A 26,509-nucleotide genomic window follows, 5' to 3' on the forward strand; every position below is an offset into this window, starting at 1 on the left:
TAATTTTCCACTGTAAACCATTAGGTATTCTGTATTTTCTGAACATTTGACTATTTTGTTTTAGGTTACCACTGAACAATGATACTCTAAACAGTCTAGTATCTAACTTTTCATATGTATGTATTTCTGTTGAATATACACTCACAAGTAGGACTGGAGTCATGAATACACATTCATATGTCCTGCTTTACTAAATACTGCTAAGCTGTATTCATAATGTATCTTAATTTGGGGGAAGGACCTGTGGGATCTTATAGTGTATTCTTAAAGTGGGCGGAGGATTTAACTTATGTTTACACATTTTTCTTATATCAATTTTTAATAATAAGTAAAAATGAAGTTAAAAGAAATAATTGTTTATAATTGAAGGAAATATATTCATTTTTATGTTTCAATTTACTTTCTATTTTAGTGTAAAATTAAGATAAATTGTATGCTGTTAAGTAGAGGTAATCTATAAAATAACGTTTTACATAATTACATTTAATGTGTGATTTTTGCCAAGTTCAAATATATTTTTTAAGAATATCCATTCAGTCTATAAAATTTAAAAAGAAAAATGTAACCTCAAGTGTAAATGGCCAGGTGGGACATGGAGCTGGAGTTTCGTCTCCCTCAGACAAAACATTCCCCTTCACTTTCAAGAGTTTTAAAATTCTAAATAGTTCATCAGTGTCATCAGAAGTGTTTGTACAAGATGAAGGTCTAGCTTATTAAGAAAAAAAAGGTTATGAGTCAAGACAACTGCCATCACAGATTAAAGTACATTAGGACCTCAAGCATAATGTCATTTGGGAGAACATTACACTTCCTTTTGACATTTGTCAAGAAGAAAAAAGTGAACTACAAGATCAGAATATTTAGGCTAACCAGTTATCCTCTGAATATACCACAATCGGATAAACAGAATATTAAGCCATTTAATAAAACAGTTGTAGGTTTGCTGTAATAGTCTATAATGTTCTCTAGAATGGCTCAGGATGGCAAACTATTTTCTTTTTTGGGTTTGGTTTTCATTTCTTTCTTGAAAAATATGAAGATGAAAGTTTCTTAAAAGTAATTCCTACAAGTGAATTAGAGGTCAGCAGAACACAATCACAGATAAAAAATGAAGGATACAATGTGATATTAACTTGAAATAATGCGATGTGTACTTAAAGATCTGAGAAAGTGCTCTCAGGCTGCTATGAAGCCATTAGAGGCAAGTTCAATGTCCCCAAGGACATTGTGAATGATAAAGCTCGCCAACAATAGCCAAACATATTTGACCACCAGGTTTTAGTAAAAATAAAATAAAATAATTACTGAAAGAGTGGAGCAGTGATGACCAGGACCACTCTGACAGTGCACCTCATTTGTCCTGGCCCAGGAGGACAGATGACTACTCTGAAACAGGAATCATTTTCAGTCCATTTCTTCCCTCACTACAGCATCTGGACTCAGGTTTCTTTCATGTTGCTGTTAAAAAGAAGTATTTAGATAAAAAAGACTCTACTCACTGATGCTAATTTAAAAGGAGAGAGAGGGTAAATAATTCACAGTAAGATTTTGCTACAAAATATGTCATTATAGCTCAGCTAATTGTACTTAGAAAATCATATTCTTTCCTTTTTAAATTTCGCAAATAAATACATTTCCTGAATCGCCTGGGATGTACTCACTACCAAAATAAAAGGCTCCTCTGTAATTTATTTATACTGAAATTTTAATAGAAAAGCAGTTTCAACTTGTTACTTCCTCAAAGCCTTTCTTTTAATCAAAACTTACTTATGCACTCCTTTCAGCACGCAGTCATCTAGTGGTTGAAATCTGAATAATCAGGTAATATATCTAAGGAAGTTGCACATGCTGCTGTAAGTCACAGAGTACATCTTGAAAGCAATATAAATTATAACAAGATATACACCTTTCTTCCTATTCCTTTGCCAACTACCAGATAGAGTCAGGAGTTCATTATAAATCTTTTGGAATAAATACAATCAGGCATATCCCAAAAGAAAGGGTTAAAATTGGATTCACCAAAGTGAACTGCATGGCATCACTGACATATGGTTTATGAAAATGTGCTTTCTGACACCTCCTTCTTGAACTGAGGACCAGAGCTGAGTGAGCTTCTGCAACTGGGAGGTCCCACTCTCTGTGACTCTCACTGAGTGCTGCCACAGGCTACGTGCTAAATTTAAGAGTCTCAACATTCTCTAAAAGAACAGTACCAGCCTTCCTGTGGTAAAAGTTGAGAAATAGTTATGTTGGTTTAAAAATAAAATCAAATGGTTGGTAAAGTACATATGTAGAGATTCATCTGGGAAAGATATTTAGAATAGTAATACACTCATGCTAAATACAGTATTTCTCTACTTTTTTAATTTAAAACAAGTAGTCCTATGGTTCCTTGATTTGTTTATCCTCTATACTTTAATATCCTCTATACTCATACATAATCATCTTCCATCATGTGTCTACTCAGCAGCAAATTATTTTTATTGGATAGTGCAGGTTTTAAAGTAAGGCAGAAGTCTTTCACTCGTTTCTCTTGCACATGAGTTACTTGGGAAACAAAATCACACAGTGCGTCCACAGGTTTATCCCAACAACAGCCCTAAAACATTAAAAGTTTGGCCTTTCCTGACAAAATCATCCATTGATTACTTCACAGAAAAGGTGAAAATGCAAACTTCTGAGACATTTTAATAATTCCTACAACAAAAACAACAATTTGAAAGTGCAGGCCTCACTAAAAATGGCATATATTATTATGTACATTATGCAAATATTCTTACATGGAGTTCTTGTGCAACAAGATAGAAAGGAAGAAAGGAAACAAGGGAAGAGAGGGAAGGGAAGCGAATGGATGCAAGGAAGGGAGGGCAGGGGACGAGAAGGGATAAAGAAAAGAAAAATGGCCTGGGTAGTTCCCTAGGACTGTGGTACAACCCAAACTGGTTAAGAATCTTTTACAAAGAAAAGAAGAAAGAGGTCCAGTAAGCTACATTCACCACTGGTCACCATTGGAGACTAATGGGCTAATTAGAATAAAATATTTCTCAAAGATAGCTACTATCCTTCTTAAATCTAAAAGGGGTCATTCAGCTTCTATTATAATTTAGTCATTCAGCATAGAAGGAATGAAGAATAACCATAAAATACGTGATGGTAGTATTTATGACATATTCAGTGACACTCATGTGTAAAACAGAGTTTTTGTTTTCCTCCAGATTCCTTTCTGAATAATGTAGTGATATCATAGATTTCCTCAAACTCTAAGCACAAAGAGAATCTCTGTGAAAGTAAGATGAGAGACATTTTCTAATGATTATAAATATAGCTAACTTTTCTAAAAGAAAATCATGAATTGCATTAAAATTAGACTATTAATCCTGGGTCAGAAAATACACAAAAACCCTTATTTTTAATACAAATACAATTCTCCATTGTAAAATTTCTTTTTATGGATTTATTATATAACCTAACGTTTCTCAAATTAAGACTCTCAGAACAATATTACAAAGGATATAAGGAACTTGAAGACATGAAACACAAGACTCCATTAGGAAATACCAGTGGAGGCTTCATTCCTCCCATTCTTTCTTCTCCACACCAACATTTTCTTACCCTGAATCCCATTTTCTGCCACCTCCAAACTCATTTTCTTTTCTCCTTTTGCAATTCACCTCCAGACTATTTTGAAGTACAAAATAGTTATTAGCGAATAATAACTGAGTACCTATAATATCTGTAGCAAAATAAATATGTCAAGCATGATTTAGTATCATGCTTCTCAGACACTTGGCCCCTTCTCTCTTCCCAGTTCTCTTGAATCACAAACTGAATAACAATAAAGAAAAACACTCGAGCAATATGTTAAAATTGTCTCCATGATGGTTTAATAAAAATGTTGAGGTTAAAATAATATAATTTCAATGCATATACTTTAACTCCTTCCTTTTCTCTCTTCAGCATTTGAACTAATTGAAATTTATGTGACCTTAAAACCACACAAAAAATAAACAAACAAACACCTCTCTCTAAAATCACTTTTGCTCCAATAAGAGTTGGATCTGAAACCTGAAACTTGCTTTTCACATTTCCTTATTTTTTTTTTCTCTTCTCTACTCATAAGGACCATCATTCTTCCAAGGCAGTTGATACTATTAATCAACACACTATTGAATCTCTATCTTGCTTGATATCTAAGATCACTTCTTTCCTTACATATTCCAACAGTGTCAGTCTGTCCCCCAGATTTCCGGGTTGGAAACTTAAAACTCCGTGCAACACTGTTGAGAAGCGGTAACTTTAAGAAAAGATTAGGTTATCAGAGTTCTGTCCTTATGAATATATTCTTGCCCTTACCCTGGGAAGGTAGTTAGCATGGGAGAATTTTCCTGACCAAACCTAAGGATCCTTCCCCTGACCCATCATATCTTTCTTGTGAAGCCATGCACATGTGTGCACACATCCTTCCACCACGTGATAAAGCAGCCCTTACCAGATGTAGTTCCCTCAACCTTAAACACTCAGCCTCCAGAGCTGTACGAGGTAGATCTGTATAAATCCCTCAGCCTCAGATACTCGGGCAAAGCAGCCAAAACACAGTGAAACAGTCTCTTCTCTAAACTTTTACAAGGATCTACTATATTCTTTCTCTCTGGCTTTCTTTGTAATCTCCCTTTCCTTCTCAGGCCATTCCCAGAACACTGGGGCATCCCAGGGTGATATCACAGGCTCTTTTAATTCCCTGCATAATCATATGCAGTCCCACATGTTTTAAATTCCCATCTATATACCAATAACTTCCAAATCTGTATCTGCTTCCTAGATCCTCAGAACATGTCCCAAAGCCCACTTAATTCAAATGTCTACTCAACATTTCTATTTCTGGTCTTTCAGGAAATACTAACTCAAAACATCCAAAACTGGAGGCACTTATTGGGATGCCACTTCAAACATTCTTTATTTCAATAAGGACATCATGAGCACTGTGCTGCCCAAGGCAAAAACAGGAAATCATCGTTACCCTTTTCTCTCCACCCTTTATCCTCCACCCACCTAGTAAACAGCATTGCCCTGAACTCTCTCCATGATTCAACAGGTGTTTAATCTTGCATACTTTCTTGTATCTCCATAACCACCATCTTGTGGAGCTTACTAGGCATTTTTCTGGACTGCAGAAATGAGCTACAAGAAATGTTTCTACAATGCAAATTTAACAGCATTATTTCTAAAATACTTCTTCAGCTTCTTTCCGCTAAAGCCATATCTCAGCTCCCTCCTGACTGACCTGTATGCAGCTCTCTCTCGTTAGCCATCATTCTTCTGTCCCCTTGCTCTGTAGATCCCAGTGTATCACTCTCTCTGGGGACACTGCCCATGATAGATGCTCTCATCTTATAACCACCTTCATACTAACTCCATAGAACAGGTCTTCCCTTTCCTTGTACTCTTTGTGTAACTACAATCTGTTATGCCACTAACCTTTGTTATTTTGGTTCTGGGAATCAAAATCAATGCCTCCGCCTCCTGCATGTTGCAGAAACGCTCTGTCACTGAGCTACATTCCCAGCCCCAGGTCGTATTTTAGAAGTCTTCTCAAAGATGCCTTGCTTGAAATAAGTTCAATAAATCACTTTTACAGTTGTAGCCATAAGTATTATACGATTGGTATATATTATAAATACATTTAACATAAAATTGTAGGTTATAAATAAGTATCATAATATTTTCAAATGAAGATTAAATGTAAATAAAACAAATTGATTATCTACTTTATCATCTCAATGCAAGCATATCATTTTCACTTTTGTAAATTTCTGTATCCCTAGATTTTTCATTAATAATCAATCTCAGTACAGAGATGAGAAAGGAACTTTCTAAGCTTCTCCATAGTTTTATATTACTCTAGCTGTAGCCATGGTACAGAAACAAGAGACTCCCATCTTTGCGATTCAGCCTTAACAAGGCATGTATTTGTCAATTCTCTCAGTTCTTCTCAGTGAGACAATGAATCATCACTTTCTTAAGGACAAACATGATGGAGAGAAGCCCCATCTCACTCTCAATACCACTATATCCTTGGCTGGGAAACCTTGAGGAGAAGCCAAACATACAAAGAAGTAAATGTGGTGTGTGCTCAGAGCAGGTGGCCTGAAGAATGGCTTCTCTGTTTACAACACATGCAACAGGAATCTAGGGTCATTATGACAAAGGACACAAAACTTTTGACCTCCCTTTGAGCAAATGTTCTCCACATGCACTCCACACACTTCCACGCAGCTCTGGATAGTACCAATGGGACGAGGCTCAGTAATGGGGAAAGCTATTGCATTTAGTGGGTGGTGGGCATTTTGAGTGTATCCATAGGTGATCTTTTGGTAGTCCTAAAAGTAAAGACTCTGAATTTATTTTTTCAATAAATTTTTAAAAAATAATTAGTGAAAGAGTTTTGGCCCAGACAGGACACTGTAGCCAGTACAGCCTCAGGCGGAACCAAGGAGCTCTATCTTCCCCACCCCTAGGAATTTACCTCTGGCACCAAACTAGTGCCAATGGCTACCTGTGCATCCCTAATGCCCCTCAGGCTCCACCCCAAACCTAAGCTACATGTATGCCCCCACTCCACGTGTTCCATGGAGAAATCGCCAACCCCAGGGGAAGATGCCACCGCTCCAGGGTGTCGGAGGTCTCTCCCCACATTCTCAAAATAAAGGTCATTTATCTTTCATACTCCTTATCTTTTCAGCCGCCATCCCCCCACAATTCTATCAATTAGAAAAGAAGTAAATGTACTACAGACAACACTGTGTAAATTGACTCCATTTTTGTATCAGTTGCAACTTGAAGTCCTCAGATTAGCCCAGAGATCCCAGTATAATCTAGCATCTTCCTCAGGGAAATAAAATCCATTTTGTCATATACTGAGTAAAAGTTTTTAGACTTTGATGAAAACTGCTTTCTTGGATGTTATTTTTTACAGTCTATCAAATAAGTTTTTGATGATGTCCTCCCATACGCATCCAGACTTGGTTAACTTCTCCATAGATTATGCTTTGCTTTGTGTTTTATTTTGCTTTCTTTCTTTCTTTTTCTTTTTTTTTTGGGGGGGGGGTGTCTTGTACTGGGAATCAAACTCAGGACGTTGCATCTGCCAAACAGGTGATGTGCCACTGGGCTATACCCTCACCCCCTATTTCCTTTCTTAATGAACTTTCCCTTTCTACCACTGTTACTTCTATTGGTGCTTGGCTTTCTTTCTTTCTTTTTTAATGACATACAAGAGTATGGTATTGTTAATAATTTATCAGAAAGATGCATTAATTTAATGAGATTGCTAAATTCATCTTATTAGTCATTTGACAAATTTCTCTTACGGAAAAAATATTGTTAGCCACTGTGCTAAATATTAATAAGACACTGAATGAAGCAGGTTATCAACCTTTACTGTTTGCTTTTAAAAGCTGACAACAGAGAGAGCATAGGAAATAAGTAAACATAATGACATTAAATTCTCCAACTTTTGTAAACATATTAAGGAGATGAACATGATAAAATGCTATAGATAAAGGGTGGAGTCTATTTAGATAGAATAGCAAAGAAGATAAACTTGATATTCTAACCAAGAGCTAAAGAACAATAAATCAACCAGGGTAATTGAGTGTGAGGTGAGCAGTCCTACACATTGGGAACAGAATATGCTAAGGCTTTGATTTGGGCACAACTTTTGGCATGTTCCCTAAATTGAATGGCAGAGTGACTTCTATTTCATAAATCAGAGATTAAGGGTTCAAGCTGAAGTTGTAACTTTGTAACTTCAAAGGTAAAGAGAAAGTGTATTCTGTAGCACCTCAGCAGTCAAGGCAAAGAATATGGAATTCATTCCAAGTACAATGAGAAGCTACTGGGACCTGAAACAGGGGAATAACTTGGTGTGGTTATAATATCAAGTGGTTTGTATTTTTAATGGGGTCAGACTGCTGCATGAAAAGCAGATTTGTGACTATTAGAGTGGGAAGGTGAAGAAAAGTGACCAGTTGGGAAATTACTGCTCCTGGCTAGAAGAAAAATGACAGTAGACTAGGAAACTGGCAATAGAGAAAGAATAGAGAAGAAAGCTTCAGGATGTAATATGCAAATTAAAACATTGGGATTTGCTAATAGATTTAAACACAATTATGCATATTTATAAGAACATCTGACTACGATTAATCTATACAAACAGTCATGATTAACTTCACATTGTGATTGTAATGGGTATAATCAGTTGGATGGATGATGCTAATTTAAACCAAATAATAATTGAGAGAAAATATTGAAAATACATGCATTCTGACAGTTCTTTTGAAGAAACGCTGAACACCTTTTCAGTTGAATAAGCCTTCTACAATCATTAGTTACACATTAAGAGATTTAGTCTATGTCTGTTAAAAACCATTTCAATACAACAGGAATATTATTTTTGTCATGACTTATGCACCCCACACTAATTTTTGGAAGAAATGCTATGGACTGAGGTAGCAATAGTTTCATTGCCCAGCATGCTATCCTGTTCTTTCTCTCACAAAAACATCCTTGTTCTTTGGGTATGCTTATCTTTCATAGATTTGGCTGTGTAAAAGGGTCATGCCTGGCTCTGTACCTGATTTTACTTTCCTCAAAAAACTGTAGAAGGATGGATCAGCTTGTATCCAATCAGGGCTTCCCTGGATGTTTTTAAATTGCACATGATGAATGACTGTCTACTCCCAATGTAGAAGTGGACTACTGGTACAAAAAACATCTGAACATAAGATAACAGAAAAGCTTAGAGTACAATAGAGGCTTTTAAAAGAGTTCAAATAGTCTGAGTTGAGTTTTTCTCACTGTAACTGGTCATCTTAATTTACACAAAAAAAGACAAATTTAATACAGAGTAGTTGAACCATATCAATACTAAAGTTTAAAAGGTTAAAGTTGAATATTACAAGTTGAAAGGTGGAAAACATAAGAAACAAACTGTATCACATACAGGAACAAATTCTGTATGATGTATGTGATCCTTCTATATATATCTAAAATGTACCAATAAATTCTGACTGGTTACTGTCTAAAAAACAAGCAAAAGTTAAATATTATCAAAGTTAAAACATGAGACTTGTTTATTTTGCTTTGTCTTAGAATAGAATTCTATATATGTAGCATTAAATAGTTCTAACATATCCATGGTTATAACTTCAAACTAAAAATAAATGTGTGTGTGTGTGTTTGTGTGTGTGTTGCATGTATATTTAAGACTGGATCTCTCTCTTTCTCTCTCTCTCTCTCTCTCTCTCTCTCTCTCTCTCTCTCTCTGTCTCTCCCCCAGATAGATAGATACAGATATCTCACATTTCTGGCAGAACACTTAAGAAACTGTCAGTGGTGCTTGGAAAACAAAGGAATAGGAGTAGGAGAAGGAACTTTAGGGTTAGCTAAAATTGTAACTAAGGGAGAAGGCAGATCTCAAATAGCACAGTTGAAAGCAGTGATAAAAAAGTATATATAGTTAATTCATTCAAATGCTTTGACAAAATGATTACATCAGGTTGCTGCTGAAGAAAGATAAGTGTCCTGAGTGAATAATACATGTGACCACTATGCACTGTTTTCTAAAAAGTCTTTTTGGATTGGACGAATAAGAAATATTGAGAGAAAATATTAAGGCTAAGACCAATCTCCTTACTGGAATAAGAGAAATGCTAAGTATAAGTAGCACAAAATTACATTCTATAATAGATTTCTTATGAGTCTACTTGGACTGCAAAACTAAATTTTTAACTTCATATGTGGCAATTTAATTTCAACTAATGAAGTTTAGAACAGTTTGTTTGAAAAAACAGATAACAGATGCATGTAAGAAGAATCAAGATATATCATGTAAAGGTGCAAATTCAGAACGATGAATGTTATCTCTGTGTATATCTAAAATGTACCAATAAAAATTAATTACAGAAAAAAGACAGAGGCACATACACTTCTCTAGACTAATGAATTATGAAAACATAGCAATGAGAAGAGAAATACAAACATTAGACAACTCCTGAAGGAGCACAGAAATGAAGCAAGCGAGGACTGCATTTATCCTAGGAATCCCCAGTGCTGACAGAGAAGTGTCCCTTCCTCTTCTGGACCTTCATCTGGTCATTTTTCTCCATCATCAACAGATTCCTCAGCTACCAAGTATACCAAAGAAAGCCAGATATGTATCTGCAACTCTCATATTGAACACCATGCCAGCTTCAATCTTTTACCTGGGAGTTTCTCCATAGATGACCCCATTACAGACAAGTAATTTAGACAGATGTTAATATACAGTCAGAGAGGGATTGGGTCCTCAAAGAGGTCAGCACCAAAAGATAGAGATATCAGAATTATGGCTGGGGGCAAACCTGAAGAGAGCCAGGTCTGCAAGATAAATAGCAATTTGAGTTTATTCTTCAGGTAAGTGACTAGATCTATACTCCTTTCCCCAAAATCCCTTTGTTCTTTCCATATACTCTTCCTACTATGTGACTCATTTCCCCTATTGGATGAATAAACTAAGAACTATACTTATGATGCTATAGGTGACTGTAGTTTGACTCATGCTGTGATTTTGTTATATAAATTACTCCACACAAAGGGTCTCATAGGCCACACATCGGGACTTCTTGGGAAATCCGCTTATTTCTAATAAAACTCTCAATTTCTTCCTCCGGTTCACAACTTCATTCCTTCATATTGTGAGACCACGAACTTGGCACATTTGGCATCTAATATGTCAAGAGTTTTATTTTTCTTACAGCAATCAAGTCACTGAAGTCTAATATATCCACAACAACTCGTTATATCCCATTCAAATTTCTAAAGTTTTCTAATTCCCAACTAACTCATCTCTATACACCAATTTAATATCTAAGCTAGAAATGTTTGAATTTCTTACCAAATCTTATTATTCAAGATTCACTTCCAGGCTAGGAGCACAGTTCAGTGGCACAGTGCCTGCCTGGCAAAAATGCAAGGTCTTGAGTTCAATTCCCCAAACAAACAAACAAACAAACAGATTTGCCTCCAGTGATAGCTCATCTAAAATGTTTACAACCTCTTCAGTTTCATTAATCTTCCTAGTACATTAACAATATAATGTTGTGTAAATGTCTTTATTGTAACATGTATACCACTGTGTTGTGGAGGTTTATTTTTGTTGAACTATTTGACATTAAACTAGGATTTGGTAGCAGGCAAGAAATAGCAAATACATTTTTCAGATCACATAAACTAGTATTGCGTCTCTCCTATAAATAAGATCTCAATTATTATTCAGTAAATTTATTTATTTATACCCCTAGATTCCATCTCACAGAGAATAATTCAGTTCCTATTGAAATGCAGTACTAAACTGACATTTTAAATACACAGCATTAACTTTACATATATTTATAATCTCACTGTAGAATATTCAGAAGATGAAAATGTACAACAGAAGTGAATATCAGGTGGATGATTTTAGCTCTGCAGCTGCTATTATTTATACTTTACAAATTATGAACTATGTGAGTAATGGCACGTAGTATAAATTCATGTGATTGCCATGTGTATGTGAGAAAAGAAAGAGAGAGTGGTACACATCTGTGTTATTAAAACAGTGTCTAGGTTTAAAACATGTATTTTCATACTTCACAGGATCATTTGGTACCAATCTGCTACTTCCACATTTTGTCTACATTGGCTAGATTTTCTATATTTTTTTTCTTCGCATGTCAGAGGCTAATATACGTCCTTTAGTTCTAGGAACATGATCACATCTTTGTTATAATTTATCCTTTCAGTGCTAATTTAGAGAGAAATTTTGTTTTCTCCACTATCTTATCAAGTTCCCATGCAAGGTCCTCTTCAACAACCATAGCTAAGCAAAAACCAGAAAGAAATTCAGTAAGTAAATACAGAATACACATGTATCAGATAACTCGTTATGAGATGGGATTTAGAAATGACGGAGGACCAAACATCGCCCATCAACAGGTAGCTCTCAGGTAAGCAACTTATAAATCTTAGCATACAACTTTTTAAATTCCTCATACTACCATTTGTACTGAACAAAATGAATTGATCAGTAAATCCTCCATTCAGAACAAACTTTTCTAACAGTTTCTACTCTGTTTAACTGATAAGGTTTAATGTGTTTTTACAATGACAAAATGTAAGAAAGCTAATGCTTTGGAAAAAGTTATATGTATGACTTTTTTTCTTTTTTTCACTTTGACTTCTTTTTTTATTTTATGGAAAAATAAAACAAAATTTCATAACAAAATAATGGGAGAATAACAAGAGTTTGAAAGAGTTGCTGGCCCAGACTGGACACTTTAACCAGGAAAAGCCTCAGCCAAGTTAGGGGGCTCCTGCCTCCCCCGCCCCTATAGATTTGCCTGTAACCCTATACCCCCATCCCTGTAAGCCTGGCGCCAAACGTGTGCCAATGAAATACCTGTACATCCCTAATGCCCCTTGGGGTCCGCCCCAGACTGAGGTTACTTATGGGCCTCACTCCACGTGTAAGAAGAAGAAGAAGGAGAAAGGGAGAGTGTGTTCTAGAGAGAGACCATCGGCCCTGGGGTGGAGATGCTGCGCCCTGGGGCCGGGGGGTCTCTCCCCGCATTCCCGAAATAAAGGTTACTTATATTTTATATTTCTTATCTTTGCAGCCACCGCCGCCCACTACTTTCACGGCTGTCCACTCCACTCCTTCCACGGACCTCTTTCCCCTCTTCCCCTCTTCTTCCCCTCTTCTTCCCCCTTCTTCTCAGACCTAACAGTTAATACATTGCATATTGTTATCTTTAAAGTAGACACTCAGTTTGACTTATGTTCTGTTCTGGAAATTACCACCAGACTAAAAGTTCATCAGTGCTCATAACAAGTGGTAAAAATGGGAACAGATCGTGAAGATGTTTAAAGTTAAGTTACTCAAACTTAGGCAACTGCAGTAAGAATATCCATGTACTTAAGTTAGGATTTTAAGCAGCTCTAGGAAACAAATTTACATAGTGATTTTTAGTGAGTATTTTACAATGTCTCAAATATAAAATTGATCCTAAATATTTGAATTCTAGCTCTAAAATCAAATGAGCAAAACCCACAAAGTCAATATAATTATGGCCAAGTAATGATGAAAAAACTTGCAGAACTCATGGATTAAATTTTAAGCTCTAACATTCCATCTCCAGTACTGATTGAACTCAGGATTGTGTCTAGCTCATCTTTGTTTTTATTTTGAGACAATCTCATTGAGTCACGAAGTTGCTCAGACTGGTTGGAATTTGCAATCCTCTTCACTCAGTCTCCCACAGTGACCCTAACATTCTGAAAAATAAGGTAGGATGCTAAGTTAAAGAAGAGGATAGGGAGAAATGAAATGATAGGCTGTTTCAAGAGTTTACAAGTTAGTTATTGCATTTCCTGGTCACCATGCCACAGCCCAGAAAGCACTACCCCACAGCAATAAAGGTCTGCTACATCAAGGGACCAAGATCTTAGTAAGTGAAGAGTAAAATCAACTGAGCACTGTAATCCTTGCAGACATGATGATAAACCATTCTATTCTATTAAGTGTAATATTTAGCTAATAGTTCCAACACTGCGATAAAGAATACAAAACACAGGCTGGCGTAGTGCCTTCCTACTGTGCTTTAATAAGAAGTAAAATCAACTGCAGAAATGCAAAAAGTTACTGATGAGTTTCTTGCTGCTGTAAGCAAGTTGATCAGTCCGTACTTGTCACTCCGTGGACAAAGTATCACAGGCACAGCTTCAAAAAGTCATAGGGGAAAGTTAGAGTGTCCTTTCACCCCGTAATCATTTTATGAACTGTGCTGCCGGCCCTGGTGCTCCCTAGATGTCCAAATAATCTGGAACATCCTCTACATTTAAGGCAGATAAAGCAGAGAAGACTATAGTGTGAAATCAGAGGGGGAGAGGAACTGCCTTCCCCTTTTAAGAGCAGCATCAATTAAGCCCAGGGGAGGGGGGTACAGTTTACTAGTTAATTAGTCCAGGGATGTGGTTCTTTCATGTGTAATTCAGAACAGGAACACCTGGTGTGCGGCTCTTCAAAGCAGGAGGGGGGGCAGGGAAGCCAAACAATGCAAGAGAGGTCACAACAGAAAGCAACAGCACAAGAACAAAAACTGTTTCCAAGTGACCTTCACCCTGCTGTAAATAAAATGAGATTCCCAAGGGTCCACTCCCCCACTGGTCCAGGGAGAACAAACAGCTCCTGGGCCTCTCAGGGAGTTCTAAAAAGACATGGTGTTAACTAATTGTTTTAAAATCCAATTAAAAAGAAAACAGAGAGCCAGGGAAATGCAAATAGGGATATAATGATTATAATCACATCCTGATATATAGCACAAACCAAAAATATTGACATGCTCTCTCTCTGCTCTGTGACCATGACTTCCCAGGTAACATTCCACAAAATTAGGAAAGGAGGTGTCTACTTTAGGACAAATTACGGTGTTCTACTGAATCAGAAATGGAGCAGTTTGTTAATGAAACACCTGTCCTGGTGAATTCTAAAATGGTGAGGTAACTTTTTTTTAAAATTGTTGCTTCTAAATATTCTCGTTAACCAACAATATATGGTTTAAGGTGTGGTATTCATATCAGAAGAAATAAGGAGATCCAGTAGATCTTAAAATCCATTATCAGAAATTCTGTAACACAGAATTCTGTGTCTGAAGACACTATGAAAACAATCTGCCATAAAATTTTTTAATTTAAAAGTCACAGGTTCAGGAGAAAATGGCTTAATAATTGTTAACATTGATTATACCTGTTTGCCCTATAGGAAACACACACACACACACAACCAGCTGAAAACAACAGCCAAAACATAGGATTCTGATCCATGAAACCGCAAGCATTTTAGAGAGGGGAGGTGAACCAAAAGTGAAAAAATCATGAAAATGTTCTTCACATATCTATTAAGAACAAACAATGAACCAGAGGTGAGAGTGTTGAATAAAAACACAGAATTATCTGGTGGTACAACGAAAGGTAAAAATAAGTAAAAATAGTTTAAATGAGATTTACATTTGTATGAAGATTCACTTTAAAACACTGAGAATAATATTCTTTCAATGAGTCAAAATTATTTGCTTTGTAATCTAGCTATTTTAGTAATGCAAAAATGGATTTTTATTTTTATTTTTTATTCTTTGTAAAAGTATGTTTGTTTTTTGGTTATGAAGGAATCTTGCTGTGGTGGCCCAAGTGGCCTTGAACTCCTGGGTTGAGAAGGTCTGCCTATCTTGCTTCCAAAGAACTGGGCCTACAGGTGTATGTCATCCTACTTAACCATATCTATATTTTTTTTTAAAAAATTGCTCATTTATTTATAAAAACTAAATTCTGTCCAGAATGACAGAATGAAAATCACCTTGGACTGAAAAGAATCAAAAATAGCCTTGTTATGAATGAGGCTAGAAGGACAGACAAAGGAAAAGAAAAGAAAAACAAAACATTGTTCCCCCAAGGTCAAGAAGCAGCTGCAGAATGCCTTAAAAACTTGATCATTTTTTGCCATTGTTACCCTAGACCTACTTTGTTGTTTTCTTTTCTAATGGGAATTTCCAATTGCTTCTGAACTGCAAGGCTTTCTGTCACTATAATGCAATACCTGAGATAATCAACTTGTAAAGAGAAAGTGTTTCTTTTATCCAGTCCATGATTGATTGGCCTGCATGCTTTGTGCCTGTGGCAAGGCAGTACATCACGGTAGAGTACACAGCAGAGCATAACCATTTAGATCACCAGTCAGGGGGAACAAAGAGGAAAATAGGAAGAGGAAGGGTGACAGAATCCTTCAAGGACACACCCACAATTACTCAAGGCCTCAGGATAGGACTTTCCTAAAGATTCTATTGCCTCTCAAAGACTCCATCCTGGGAACTATAATCTTTAACACATTAGCCTGAGAGATGCAAGATACAAATTATGGAACCTGTTAACTCAAAAAATGACAGCAGCCAATCCCTAGTTAGTTCCCACTTCTAAACATGCCTCAGACAGCAAACAACATGGATATTATAATTCCAACAAGAAAAATATGAAAAAAATAATGTAGAAGTCTAGAGGGCAGAGAATTGGCAACGAGATGGAATTTGGAAGAGTCATTTAAAAAAAATAGACATTAAAAGAGTTTTCAGACTTCCTAGAACCAAACTATTCTAGTGGTAAGTGACTAACAGCTGAGATGGATTCAGTGGGAAACTGGCAAGGGTCCAGGGAACAGCAACACAAAGTGGACCCTGGAAAGTGTTACGAAGTCAATCTGAAAACTGAGACTAAAATGAATATATTTGATTTGATAGATGACATGGAACCATTAAAAGTTTTAAGATAACCAATGACTCAATTAGTGCTATCCTTTAGGACAGTTTCTCCAAAAATGATGTGAGAGATTGAGAAGGCATAAGGCAATTTTTAATAGCCTCCTTAGAAGTTGACTAGGGCTTGAAGAGGAGTTGAAGGAAGAACCTAAGAGATTACAGGAAAAGTAGCAGAAGATGACAGAGAAAAGACATAAAGCAAAACAGAGATGTCAGAAGAGAGAAGTGAGTGGTCCATGTAACCATGAGACCCTGGGCTGACATTCCATCCCAATCCAATCCTCAGTGGTCCAGATTCCCAGTCTGTCTCTGATCAACTTTCAATAGTTATGCTGGAGAGTGAGTAATGTTTTTATCTAAAGGAGGAGAGTATCTTATTGTGAAAGTAGGATTCAAGTGTTATTTTCAGACATTGTTGTGTGAACTTACAAATTATTTAACTTACTAATCCTAAAGGTGTCCCTCATAACAATGAGGATGACAACAGTGCCTGCCTAATGGAGGTGATCTGTTGGCTAAATTAAATCATTCAGTACATGGCTTGGCTGAGTGAGGCTATTGTTTAGGTAGACGTTACACAGAAGTGACAAGGAAGTATGTAGTATGTGTGGGGTAGGAAGTCTCAATTAATCAGGGCAGTTTTCTGGCTCTGACCAAGCAAGTCTAACAGTGATGATTTTTCTACTCTTTCAAAAATGTTTACATCAAATTCTCATTTTAGGTAGTGCTCTTGCAGTTTCTTTGAATTTTTTTTGTTTGGTGGGGGTTGCTTTTGTGTCTTTATCTGACATATTCAGACTGGATTGAGAGTCTGTATTATTCTAAACCCCCAAAACTGGAGTTACGTCCATTATTGTATGTGACTTTTAGAAGTTATTCTCGCCAAGCGTGGTGGCTCATGCCTGTAATCCCAGCACTCGGGAGGCTGAGGCAGGAGGATCGTTGCGAGTTCAAGACCAGCCTGGGCTACAAAGTGAGCTCAAGGCCAGCCTGAACTGCATAGCAAGACCCTGTCTCAAAAAAAAAAGTTGTTCTCACTCAAAATCTTAACCCATACTCCAAAAATATCATCTAATTGGGTCAACTAGATATTTGTGGAGTAAGAGACAATAAAGATCTGCAACTTAAAATAGAAATCTTGGCATAGAAAAGCAGATCTTTAAAAATGAATTATTATTTACATTTCAAAGTGATTTTGCATTTTTCAAAACCCACTTTTTATTTAGTGGCTTTGAGTACACAGAAAAATCAATCAAATTATTAAATGAAACACCAATATTACTGATAATTGTTATTGACAACTATAGTAATTATTGACAGCTATAGGCGGCCTGTGCAGTCTAATAAGTAGTCTAATATTAGACCTAATGATGGGCTTCTGTTCTGAGATCATTCTGTATATTACTGTAAGGAGGCACAAAAGGACAGAGGGGACCTGGTGGGATCTGATAACAAACTCTTCCACTGAGTTGTGAAACTGTGCTAAGCCTCCAGTTCCATCCTAGGCCTTTGTAACATTAGCCTTGACAGACTTTTACACTTCAATTCACTTCAGTAGTATTTCTTGACCTTAACTTCCAATGACTGAGAATACACGAGAGTGTCCCCACAAGTCACTGAAAAGGTGTAAAGTTCAAAACCTTGGGCTTGCCTGGATCAAGATGTGGTTGGTGACTGCACTAGATAGAATCAAACCTAGCACCAATCAGTAAGATGCACACCTTGGATCACAGTGGTCCACAATTTGGCACTTGGTGATGGAAAGAAAAGAATCTGGCAGCTAAAAGAGCCAGCAGGGAATGTGTGCGCAGTGGAATGCAGTCACCCAGATAGGGGCTGGCAGAGTTCTAGCCTTCACAATCAAGAAGTTCTGTGCTGCATTGGAGGTCTCAAATGCATACAACTCTGTGTTACATTTCATTTTCACATTTAACCTCTGAGCAAAGCCTTGCTGGTGTGTGCAATGTTAGAGGAAGTTTCGGTGTAGCAACTCTGAGAACAGAGATCTTAATCATCAGCTGTTCATCCCTGTGCTCTACTGCAGGAGGTGGAGAGCAAAAAGTATGGTCCTGGTTTATGACAATCGAATTTTTCTCATTTTCATCTGGTAACATTTTCTTACATTGTAGCTTGTATTTATTTTGCAAAGACTAGATTGATCCTACACACAGAGCTGACACCACTCCCCTCCAGGCTGGCCTGTCAATCAGTGCACCATGTCTGCACAGACAACATGTTCCATATTTTCTTTGCTAACATAGCCAGTAGTGTTTTGGTTTAGCGGTACATTAAGTTAATGCTACTTTTTTCAAAAACACTTACACATCAAATCTAAAGAAAACCAGGACAGGGGGCTTGTATTACAGAAGCATTTGTGTGCAGGCAGGAAAATATGTTTGCAGTCCAGGTTAATAAAAAAATACACATTTTTATTTCAAACATAGTTAGTCTTAAAAATATAGGTCTAAAATTCTACTCCTACAAAATGACCTTCTGTTTTGAGTATATGCAGGTGAAAGAGCAGCTAATATTAGGTACACTTAAGGGACATAAAAATTTGTCACACCAATTTCAACTACTGTGTATATATACAGAATGATCTGGGAGATAGTCCCCCTATTTCAAAAATTGCGGTAGGATGTTCCAGCTATTGCAACTGCGTATGTCCCAAGCAACATAATAGATTATACTTCGACTCCTTAAAGAGCACCCTGATAATATGCAAGGCTAAAATGTCAGAAGCTATTAGAAACTCTCAGATGCACAATATATCTCCATCCCTGAGTTTTCCCCTTACACTGCGAAACACCAGACAACAGGCATGCAAACTGCTCAGCTGCAACTGTTCCAAGTCGAATAATTACAACTTGTCAGAAAGAATTAATTTTCCCATTTCTCATAAAGATGTGTAAAAATTACCATGTTATTATACACTGACACTCTCTGGAGGCAGACACAAAATTTAATTTTGAATTCTTTCCGCATATTAAATTAAATCCATAAATAAGAGTTTAGGCATTCACTCGGAAGCATATGTTCATTGGGAGCGAAAGCCAACACGAGCCCGGCTGTAATGGCTGTTGTAATGTTTTAATAGCTCGCTTCTTCTAAGCACCAATAAATTTACATGATCATAACAGTCGTGGGCATACAAGAAGCCCATTACTGTCTGGGCACAGGCAGCAGCGTTAACAGGATGGAAAAATGGAAAAAGGAAAAAAAACTCTTAAATAAAATTAGGCAACTGCACTTGTCAGCTGCTCCATGATTGAATTTTTAATATTGTGGTCAATTGGTCAAAATAAATAATGAGATAAAATATTTTAATGTATTTTGAGCCCGTTTCTGTGGTTAGCCCACAAAATAGTTTTTTGTTTGTTAATCTTTTAAAATCCGGACCATTTCAGTCTTGCTATTTAAAACAGTTTTATTTTTAAAGACACACATTGCCATTTTTAATCTCTTAGAGGACGTTTGCTCTCTGTGTGCTCGGATTTGTTATTGGAACACTTCATATTCTGCTCAATGGGTGACTCTTTTTAGCCAATGAACCCTGAAGGAAACTGTAGGAAGTGTGCTCCCCGGCTAGGTCCCCACAAGTATCTGGGACACAGCCGCACCTTACCTGTTTGCCCTCTGCCTGTAATACTGTCCTTTGGAATCCCAAATGAATACAGTGCACACACTGAAATTAGAATTACACTGAACAGAAAACTTTAAAGCCTTCAGAACACAATTAGGATGGTATGGGTTTCATTTTTAGGGTATGTTTTCTGAATACACAGCTAACTTCTTAACTTCTTATGAGAAATTCACCACATTGTGAAAACAAAGTACTATACTGTATGGAGAAACTGATGTTACACTTCACATTTACTGAAGTGTTTCTCAAGAATAAAAAGTCCAAACAATAGCTGGACAGGTAATGCAGGTCATTGCTTAGCAGAAGCACCTCTGATCCAGTCACTGATCAGAAGCTAGGGGACTGGGGTAGTGTGGGTAAAGATCAGAAAATTCAAGAGGGAGACAATGTTTAGAAAAAAAATCATATTACTAAGAGTGTGTGCATAGGACAGCTAGTCTTAATTAAAGGTATGGTGACCGATACATTCTTAGACAAGTGATATGAATAAAATATATGATTTTTTTTTAAATCGTATTTTTTTGTTTTGGGTTTTATTTTTTTTAAATGGCAGGTGGACTTGACTATATAATTCCTTGCAGCTAAATACTAGATGAATAAAGGACATGGATATTTTAAAAAATTGTTTGTTTGTTCGTTTGTTTGTTTGTTTGGAAAAAATGGTAGCTGGATTTGATCATATACTCTCTTGCTTATGATTCCACTGGTAACCTTATTTCTATTATTTCTCTCAATTGAGAAATAATATCATTGGAAAAAATTTGTATTAGAACTCACTTTGAAATCAGTTATTTTAACATATTTAGATTAACAAAAAATGTGAAAAGTTTGAGATTTTTTCAGTTTGGGATTAAAGGTTAAACATAGTAACTTGCATTAGAAAGAAATTAGCACTTTCCCTTTAAGAATGGGTCTTAGAATCTTTCCAACAACATACATAAACATACATAAATGATCTATACCTCGTTTTTGCTATATAATAGAAAGTTAGAATAACCATTCTACTCCTCAAAACCATCTCCAACAGCTCTTCCAAAGAAACCGAACTTCCTCAATACTAGCTGAAGTAAGCTTCAGTTTTTCAGTTTTTAAGAATAAGTTTTTCAATTTTCAATAACTAAGATTATAGAAAAATTGAACTAAATAAGTGTCCTATACTCCAATAGCTTATAAATATATTTCTACCAAGTTGTACATATTTTAAAAGACAGGTTTTTTTTAAAAAAATCACTAATCCTCAAAAGCTTCTGAGTAAAGGACAAAGCATGTGCATTAGGTATTTCTGGGTATTTCAAAATTAAAAGAACAAATATAAAACCATTAGAACATTCTGGGAAAAAGACTCAGCTCACAGTTCCATTAAATGACTGAAAATTTTCTGCAAACCTCTCTCTTTACTGCCAAAAACACAAGGTATATATATGGAGTGCTCTTAAACCTCCCTTTACATCTTTCTTTTCCCACATGATTTAATTCAGTTTGCTATTAAAATGGTTTACTAGATGAAATATATTTATATCCAAAGTGTCACAAAGCCTTATAAAATGAAGGGAAAATCTGTCAGCGAAAAGTTTTAAGGGGACAGTGGCTATGGAGAGCACTGTTCTTAGGTAATAGAAGATATTGGATATATTAGATATATTGAAAGGAAGTTGGAATGTTTTTCTGTGTTAAATATGCTCAGAGGTTCATGAAAAGAATACAAAACTATGATAATATTCTCTGTGGTATCAAAAATTCTGATTAGGAAAGACACTGTATTAATCTACTAGTTTTGTCCAATAGTCACTAGTTTTGTCTCATAGCCTCTAGTTTTGTAAATGGTGAGAAAAATCCTTCAGAAGCCAAACAACTAATTTTTTGTCCAGTTCAAGAAGGAAACTTGCAAGGGACAAATACCTTCTGTTGACACTACTCAGTCTGAACACATATAAATGAAAAGATTTTATGAAACTCATTTGAATAACAGTGTATTTCTCTCTCAAATACTATAAACTGGTCTGTTTGATTATTTATTATTTATATGACTGCATCAATGTGCCATATGCCCAAAATTCTACTAACAATGTAAACAGGTGGCAATAAAAATTTGGGTTATTAGGGTCTGAAGTATGATAAAAGGCAAGTTGGCATAGCTTTGGAAATGGAGGTGGGGAGTGTAATTACTCCAACTGTTGAATTTTTCACTCGTTGAATCATATTTATATTTAAATATGAGGAACTTTCTGAATGGAAAACAATCAGTAACTATAAAATATGATAAGTAATATGAAGTCTGTTTGAGGTTTCCCTAAGATATACAATATCTGGCATCAAATTATCCACTCTTGACTTTCATATTTTCTCTTTCATGTTCCTCTTGAACAGAATTTTTGAAAACACAAGCTCTTTCTTTTTTTTTCTACTTTTAACCAATGTAGAAAAGGAGCTGCTCATATCCATTGAGGCAGGTATTACAAGAAACAGAAAAACCACAGTTAACAAGGCATCCACTAACACAGGATAGGGAGAGAAGAAACGAGGTATACAACACAATAGCCACGACTCGCTCCAACTTCTTTCTTCATTTGCTCTCATGGTACTGAGCTTAAATTAGAGATGATTTTAACACTGAGCCCCTTCAGGTATGTCAGAAAGACACAGGATTTAGTTTCAGCATCATGAATTAGAATATCACGCCTCTAATATGGTATCAAATTTAGTTTATGGGAGAAGAATTCAATCTTTGGTAGTGAAATTCTAAATGATGTTAAAAGAATATTTATAGCCAGCAACTGACATATTGGCATATAGAGATATCTTTTGTATTTCTTTTTCCTTTGTAGATATTTGATATACACTCATCTTTGACAAATCTCATTTATCCCAGGTTTTCATCTTGCTTTACTCTTTCTGCCCACAACCTTTATTTATTTCACTCATTTTATTTTTTTCTTAAAACATACACTACTGAGACAAGATGGGGTAAAAGGGACTGCATCTTCCCTGGAACTACCAAAAAAAGAACACAATGCATTTTTACAAAAGACTTTTTATAATATTAGCAAGGAACAAAGAGTATCGATCCCTAAGAAACAAGTGATAAATACTACGAGTGTGTGATGGCCAGGGCCACATCTTACTATCTTCAAAACATCTCCAGACCAAGCCAAAGGAAGGGGAGCTCAGGTGGTGCTGTTGAGAATGCAGCGGAATCCAACAACAAGACAGGGGAAGCTAGGATTCCCAGGGTCAACTACTAGGAGAGACTTTGGGAGATGTGCAGTGAATCGGATCCCATTCCAGCATTTAGCAGAATCCTGACCATCATTCGTGAGGCGAAACTGCCCAAGGTTAGTAAAGAAGCACCCATGAGAACTGGAGGAAACAGTAACAGGGTCTGTACAGGTTGGGAGTAAAGCCTATTTTCACCAATCACATGCACACAAAAAACAATCCACAGAGCTATGCTACAATGCTCAAATGTGTCTCAGGTTAGTGGTAGGGAATATTTAGCCCTAGAGGGAAATTGCATCTTTGATTCTACCTAATAGTTAAAGCAAGACCCAAAGAGATCAATCTGTTTCTAAATAACTTAACAGAGTCCCAGATAAAGCTCAAGAATATACGTACAGGAATACAAAAGTATCTAGTCTCTAATGGGGATGTATTTGTCATCCAATAAAAACTATCAGGTATATAGTGACCAGGAAAAACACAATTTATAACTGAAAACCAACAATCACTCAAAACTCACCCAGAACTGACACTGATGTTAGAATTGGAAATGGACGATATACTAACTGTCACTGTTACTATGTTGTACATTTTCAAATGTCTAGGGGGGGGGAAATCTAATTAAAGATACTGTAAATAAAAATATGACCCAGTGGGAGAGATTAAAACTACATTATTTTCAGCGATGAAAATTGTAATGATTGGGCTGAGGAAATAACTCAGCAGCACAGCACCTACCTGTCAAGTGTGAGGTCATGAGTTTGATTCCTGGTACAAAAAAAAAAAAAAGAAAGAAAGAAAGAAAGAAAGAAAGAAAGAAAGAAAGGAAAAAAGCAAAAAAATTGCAATGATTAAGATTGAAATAAAAAGTATAAAAATTGTCGATGGATAGTAAACTGAAAAAACATTAATGAACTTAAAGATAGTAATAAACAGTATTTTACATGAGATATATTGAGAAAAAAAGATATAACAGGAACAAATATTTAAAAAAAACAGAATTGGTGAGTTGTGTAATAGTCAGCTTTATAGTTTGCTGTACTTTTTTTTTTTTAATTTTTTTTTTTGTCTTTTTCCCTTTTGTTGGTACTGGGGATTGAACTCACGATTGCCTGCTTGCAAGGCAGGCGCTTATGCCGCTGAGCTAAATCTCCAGCCCCGTTTGCTGTATGTGTTGATGAAGTAAAAAGCAAAGTGGAAATAGGAAGAAAAAAATGATGAAATAATGGATGAAAAACTTTAAAATTCATATTAAATGTATATACTCACAGAAGAAAGATCATTAAAATATAAATATCATAGTCATGAAAAAGAAAATTATACAAATTCATATCAAAATTGAACTGAACCAGTGATAAAAAGAAAAATCTTAAAAGCAGCCAGAGAATAAAACTGTTATTACAAAGAAACAAAAATAGAACGAGAGCAGATTTCTCATCAGACACAATACATGCATGAAATAAGTGGAGTAAAATGTTTTAAGCTGTAAAGGAAAATTACTGAAAATTTGTAAATAAGTAAGTAGCAAAAATGCTTCAAAAACAAAACTCTTAAAAGAATTTATCAATAGCAGATACATTGTGCAAGAAATTTCCAAGGTCATCCTTCAAGAAGATAATGAATTACATTTATGGAAATATAGCTCTACAAAATGGAAGGAAGCACATCAAATAAGGTAAATACACTGATGTGTGTCAATTACTCAGATGTATGTATACCTATTTATTTAATTGAAATAGGGGAGTACCAAGAATTGAACTTAGGATCTTGTACTTGCCAGGCAGGTGCTTTGCCACTGAGGTATACATCCAGAACCATAAACCTATTTAAAATCTCCATTTAAATGAATATAATAAGCATGCAGTGTTGTTTGCAAAGTATATGACAAAAAGAACATAAAGATCGGATAAGAGAAAACAGAAACTGCTTTTATAATGCTTTTAAAACATACAAAAAATAATAAAAAGTGCTTTAATAGGTGTTATAGTTGATACATTATGTCAATTTGAGAAGTTCAGAACTTTAACTAAGATACTCAGTAGGGAGCCAAGGTCCTTACTTTGTAAACATCCTGAGCCTGTGCAAGAGGAGGGCACAGAGGTGGTGTGAGTACTATATTCACCCAGGGGGATGGAAGTGGGGTGGGTTTCTTACAAGGGAGAAGAAGAGGCTTGTCCTCCATCCCTTTTGCTCTTTGTTTTTGCTGTCTTCCACCACATTGAACTGTTGCCTGTGCCATGCCACCCTGCTTGAAGCCAGCTGAGTATAGATTGAAATCTCCACAAACTGTGAGCTAAATAAACCTTTCCTTCCTTAATTTTGGATATGGGGTATTTTGTCTCAGCAATGTGAAAAAAAGTAACTGAGACAGGGGCTTTTGATAAATTGGGAGTATACTGATCATGTCATAATGTAATGCCATAACAAAATAGAAAACTTAGAGCTCACATAAGAGCTAATCAAAAGTTTTGTTGTATGTTTAAATGAAAAGAAAATCATTGCAGTAAAAGACACATTGCCATTAATTCCTCCAAAATTCTCTCCTTCACTTTGTACATACTTATCATTCTTGTTCCATTCTGAAGCAGTTCTGGAAATCTTCTTTCATGAGGTGTGATCAAAAGTGTGGTGAATGCTGCTGCCAACTGCCTTATCAGAAAAGCAAGCTCATAAAAACATTATGGTGTGTTCTCATCACCTACTTCAGCACAGTTGGTAACATGTTACTTCTGACTGTTACCCAGAGTCAAAATGACCATGAAAGGTAAATGTTTTCAATCAGTTCCGGTCATCAAGGCAGTAGCAACAGCACAACTACCGATAATCACTAAAGAGGAATTCCAGCACTATTTTACAATGTGACAAGAAGGATGGGATTAGTGTGTTCAAAGCAAGGTGGAGTACTCTGCAAAGAATTCATGGCACTGTGTCTTTCAAAAAATGTATACATGAACTATATTTTATTATACCTTGAGTGCAGACTAAATAAATGGAATTATACAAACATAAAATAGAATTTTAAGAAGAAAAGAAACAGAAAATGGGAAAATAGAAGACAAATAACAAGATGGTACATTTAAACTGAAACATGTTAATAATATTAAATAGTAATGGTTTAATTACCAGATGAAAGGATAGTGATTGTCAGAATGAACTTACAACAAGACTATTTACCTGCTACATACAAAAAAAAAAAAAACTAAATATAAAGATATATGGAAAATTTAAATAAAACAGACCAAAATGATTTACCATGATAACATTATTATTG

At 35.9% G+C, this 26,509-nt stretch overlaps 1 protein-coding gene and 1 non-coding gene across 11 annotated transcripts in view; one reads left to right on the top strand and one right to left on the bottom strand.

Annotated features, from left to right (window-relative positions):
• The window catches only part of Sox5 (SRY-box transcription factor 5), a 921,295-nt gene that overhangs the window by 517,955 nt on the left and 376,831 nt on the right, over nt 1-26,509 (bottom strand). The window contains exon 1 of one of the 10 annotated variants that reach the window (XM_063238390.1): nt 5,282-5,431. The exons of the other annotated variants lie outside the window; for them this stretch is intronic. The gene's annotated coding sequence lies outside the window, so the exon portion shown is untranslated. Of the gene's footprint in view, nt 1-5,281; nt 5,432-26,509 lie in introns of those variants that run through there. 10 annotated transcript variants of the gene reach the window in all.
• Nucleotides 6,122-6,250, top strand: LOC111757053 (small nucleolar RNA SNORA11). Its single transcript, XR_002791437.1, has one exon. It is a non-coding gene; the product is annotated as a small nucleolar RNA SNORA11 (small nucleolar RNA).

The sequence above is a fragment of the Cavia porcellus genome, unplaced genomic scaffold (genome assembly GCF_034190915.1).
Source record: "Cavia porcellus strain 051 isolate PalLab524CR breed Dunkin Hartley unplaced genomic scaffold, mCavPor4.1 scaffold_27, whole genome shotgun sequence".
Lineage (NCBI taxonomy): Eukaryota > Metazoa > Chordata > Mammalia > Rodentia > Caviidae > Cavia > Cavia porcellus.